This window comes from Echinops telfairi, unplaced genomic scaffold (genome assembly GCF_000313985.2).
Source record: "Echinops telfairi isolate 266 unplaced genomic scaffold, ASM31398v2 ScPeMD7_5927;HRSCAF=6808, whole genome shotgun sequence".
NCBI lineage: Eukaryota > Metazoa > Chordata > Mammalia > Afrosoricida > Tenrecidae > Echinops > Echinops telfairi.
In genome coordinates, this window is record NW_022109827.1 from 63365 (window position 1) to 68677 (window position 5313).

The window sequence follows — 5313 nt, forward strand, 5'->3', positions numbered from 1 at the left end:
TAGAAAAAATACACCATCAACATTCATCCATTTTAAGAGGTAATAGATGACTAAGAATCAATTTGATCCTATATAGGTAATCCAAACTGCACTGAAAGCATTATCCAAAAAACAACAGTCCAGGAATTGATGAAATACCAATTAAGATGGTTCAACAAGCTGGTGAAGGACTGGAAGCACTCATTCATCTGTGCCAGGAAGTTTGGTAGACAGCAACTTGACCAACTGACTGAAAGAGAACCCTATTTGTGACCATTACAAAGAAAGGTGACCCAACAGAATGCACAAATTATAGAACGACATCATTAATATCATATGCAAGTAAATTTTTTTCTGAAATTCACCCAATAGTGGTTTCATCAGTTCATTGACCAGAAGCTGCCAGAGGTTCAGATTGTTTCAGAAGAGGACAAAGAGCAAGGGACAGCATTGCTATTGTCAGATGGATCATGGCTGAAAGCAGAAAATACCAGAAAGATTTTGTGTTTCATTGACTATGCTAAGGTATTTGATTGTGTGGATCATAACACACTATGGATAGCCCTGAGAAGAACAGGAACCTGTGCATGGATCGAGAGGTAGTTGTGAGGGCAGGATGTGCATCAGAGTCGTGTCCTCTCACCATTCTTATTTAATCCGAATCCTGAGCAAATAATCAAAGAAGCTGAACCATATAAAGAAGAGTTCGGGATCAGGACTGGAGGTAGGCTTATTAACAACCTTCAACACGGAGATGACGCAACCTTGCTTGCTGAGAGAGAGGAGGACTGGAAGCAGTTCCTAAAGAAGATCAAGGATTGCAGCCTTCAGCATTGATTACAACTCAATGAAACAAAATTCCTCACCATTGGATGACTATCATGATAAAATCAGATAACCTAATAAATGGAGAAAAGACTGACGTTGTTAAGGATTTTTATCTTGCTTGGATCCACAATTAGTGCTCATGGAAGCAGCATGGAAGAGATCAAAGGATGCATTCCATTGAGTAAATCTCCTGCATAAGACTGGAAGCCGAAAGGCTGCCTGACCCAAGCGATGGTATTTCAATTGCATCATGGGCATGTGAAAGTTGGACATTATATTGGAAAGACCGAACAGGAATCAATGCATTTGAATTATGGCGCTGGTAAAAATTTTTGAAAGTACCAAAGATTGCCAGAAGAACAAAAAAAATCTGTCTTGGAATTTTTTATGAGTTGGCGAAAAGGATTATAAGAGATATGTTATTACCTGGTAGTTTATAAGAAAGTGTATGTTACCGAGGTGGAGGAAGCGGGATCTTGAGGTAATGGTGGCTGAGGTAGGTGGGGGTATATAAAGAAATCTACCACAGTCACTTATTGGCCCTGTATATCATGTAGGGAGAGTGCAGCCCTTCAATATAGAATAAGCAATAATACCCAGGGGGAAAGTGTTTCTTAGAAAAATCAGCTATGGAAACCAAATAGTCAACAGTTACCCAGACACAAAGATTAGAAGGTAAAGAGAGGCAGGAGAACTGGATGGAGGAAAACAAAGGAAACGTAGTCGAAACCTGAGCAGACTGATTGACACACTGTAGGATTGTAACCAGCTTTATGGAACTATGATTGAATTGTTGAATGAGAATCGAATTTGCTCTGTTAACTTTCACCCAGACATTACAAAACACTTTTTATTAATTTCAAAAGCATTTTTGTTTGCAATGTTTGCTCTTACAATGTTTCTACACAATGAAGTTATGCTAATGCAAATCTTTTCTATGCATTAATTTACACAGAAATGACAGCACCAAGTAGAATAAAAAGCATATTATATTTCAGGCCAGAATCAAGCTGTATTTTTTCCCCCGTGACAGTAGCTAAAGAAAGAGGGGATTTTTTTCCCTAGAAGAATATAAAAAGAAATGTAATTTCAGTCATTGTGGTTAGAAAGGATATTCATTGTATAATTAAAAACTCCAAAGTGCAGAGAAGCCTGGATGCCATATATCTGGTGCCTTAAATAACACATTATTATAAAGTAAAGCAATTTCATGTCTGAAGCATGGAAAATATAAGAGTGAAAAGTGTGTTTTCCAAGATCTGTCTGGGCCTTAACTTCAAGAAAATGCCATGAATGTGTTAAAACTGTCGTAGAATAGAAAATGCGGTCTTCCCTATACCACCCATCCAGTTTTCTGCCACCTATATGGAATTCTGGCTCATAAAAAGTTTTGATAGTTGATCAATTCCTTGGCTCTTATTACTTAAGTCTGTGAGCTCCAGGCTCATAAGTGAAGCAATTCAAGTGAGTCACCGTTCCCTTCCCCAGCTTCTGGAGCTCCTGCCATGACGTTCTTCTGTAGACAGGCATACAATGTAGACAGTCATACAACATCATGCCTTATGTTATCCAAACCAACTGCTGATACGCCATAACTTTGGGGGGGTTGGTATTTTTCTCTGAAGCTCAATTGCCTCATTCATAAGTAATGACAATGATAGTATCTGCTTTCTTCGATTGTTTCTGTTGTTAGCTGCCTTAAAAGTCAACTCTAACTCATGGTAACCTTATAGATAACGCAACAAAATCTGCCAATTCTGTCAACATATTTAAGTCCTTCATTGTAACTACTGTGTCGAGCTATCTTACAGAGGGGCTCTCCTGTCCTCTAAGCCCTCTACATGACCAAACATGCTGTTCTTCTATAGTGATTGACCCCTCCTGTTGACATCCCAAACAAAGTCAGTCAATGTTCTGTTGTGAGTCCTAAGATTTTGCATCAGCTAATTTTTATAAGTAGACTGCCAAGGCTTTCTTTGAGCCTGACTTAATCTGAGGAACCCTGGTGGTGTCCATAGTTCAAAACCACCAGCCACTGTACAGGAGAAAGACGAGGCTTTCTACTCCGTAAAGAGTTACAATCTTGGAAACTCATGGGACAATTCTACCTGTCCTATAGGGTTGATGTGAGTTGGCATTGCTCAATGGCAGTGAGTTTTGTTTTGTTTTTTCTTCTTCTTGGTCTTAGTCTGGGAGCCTTGTTGAAATCTCTGCATATGCCAGAGGTGACCCATTAAATGCAAGTGGCTTAACTTCCATCATCATGTTGTTGTTGTTGGGTGCCCGCAAGTCAGTTCTGACTCACAGTGTCTATGTACGACAGAAGGAAACACTTCCAGGTCCTGTGCCACCCTCACAATTGTTTTGTTTGAGCCCATTGATGCAACCAGTATGTCAGTTCATCTTACAGAAAGTCTTCCTCTTTTTCACTACATCTAGGCACAGGCGACCGACAGTGAGGTCCTCTGACCCGAATGGCCATCCCTCTCTCATCTTCCTGGTGACTGGCCTTCCCAGTGGTGGGTAAGAGCCATCCCACCTGCTGCAGCGAGCACCTGGCAAAGTTACATGAGTACACAATGACCGGTGCTCTGCAGTGCTCCTGAAACACTGCAGGTTATTCCCGGAGGTGCAGCGGTGTGATTCCCCTCCTGGTCGTCATCCTCCAGCATCATAGCTATATACAAACTACCAAAGCCCAACAACCTGTGAGACTGCCCTAGAATTGTAGTTAGGATTAAATAAGAGAATCTAAAGAGCACTTAGCATCTGTAGAGCCATGAGATCTTATTATTAGGTGTTGCTGAGTCTATTTCAACTCATAGCAACACCATGTGACAGAGAACTGCCTCATAATGTTTTCTAGGATATATTCTTTATGAAAGCGAATCACTGGGTCTTCCTCTCAAAGAGCTCTTCAGTGGGTTCCAAACACCAGCCTTTTGGCTAGCAGCCTACCTCTTTCCCCTTGCTCCACCATAGGTGCTTGCTCTGTGCTGTAGAATTGTCATTGTTAGATGCCATCGACTCAGTTCCAACCCATAGAGACTCTATGCACAACAGAATGAAACATGGTTGGATCCTCCACCATCCTCACAATTCTTCTTATGCCTAAGCCCATTATACAGTGGTGTGTATCCCTGTCACCCGGGAGACCAGGGTTCAATTCCCCAACAGGGAGAGTCATAAAATAATCACTCCATAAAAGGTAGTTTCTATTTTCATTCTCATTATTATTGGAGTTGGTATTGAGCTAGTAAGCAAGGTGAACATAAGGTGCATACTTTTTATTGGACACTTCTTACTAATACTCTGGACTGGCTTTGGCAAATACAGCCTCTAGACCAAATCCAGCAAGCATCTTCCTTCTATTAGAACTTTTACTGGAACACAGACACAGCCATCCATTTACATGTAGTCTATGCCTTCCTCTGGCAGATTTAGGTAGCTAGTATAACCTATAGGTCCTTAAGTTCCTATGAATTGACCATTTACAGAAAGTGTCTCCTTGCTGACGTCTGCACTAAATTCTTGCTACTTAAAGCTCGGTCCTAGGATCACCAGCATCAGCATCACTTAGGATCTCATTAGAAATGCAGAGACTCGGGCCTCAATCATACCTGCTGGATCAAATTCTGCACTTCAACAAAATCCCGAGCTGCTTCCTATGTGTACAAAAGGTTGAGAAACATTGATCTAACCCTAGGTTCCCAGACCTGGCTGCTCATTGGAATCACCTGGGGATGTGGTGAAACTACAGTTCGCTGCTCCTGGAGATTCTGATTCATTAGGTTGCACATGAAGCCAAGGGACCTGAAGTTTCACTAGACTCCCAAGGTTCCAATGATCAGTCAAGTTTGGGGACCTAGTATCTAAACCAGGAATCAGCATTTTGGGTGGAGGGGCAGTAAAGGGATATATTATAAATTGGTAACCTTTGCAGCCATACTATGTTGTTTGCAACTGTTTGACCCTGTCCTTGAAACTTGATAGCAGCTCTTCACAAGATGAAAGTGAATGGATACGATCTTAATCCAATAAAACAATTTATGGACACTGAAATTGGAATTTCATATTTCTTTCCCATCAAGAAAAACTCTTGATTTAAAAAAAAAACTAGGTAGAAACGTAAAAACTGGCCTTTGCTCATACGCCATATGAAAACAGGCAGCAGACTGGAGTTATTAGCACACAAAGCACAGTTTTCTGAGTCTGGGATACTGCCAGAGAAGCTGGATTATATGAAGAATAATGTGGCATCAATATTGGAGGAAGGCTTATTAACAACCTGGAATTTGAGGATATCACAACCTTGCCTGCTGAAAGTGAGGAGGACTTCAAGCACTTTGCTGATGAAGACCAAAGATTTCAGCCTTCAGTGTGGATGACAAGTCAATGTCAAGAAAACCCCAAACCTCCCAACTGGACCAATAGGGAACATCACGATACATGGAGAAAAGACTGAAGCTGTCAAGGCCTTCGTCTTGCTTGCATCCACAATCAATG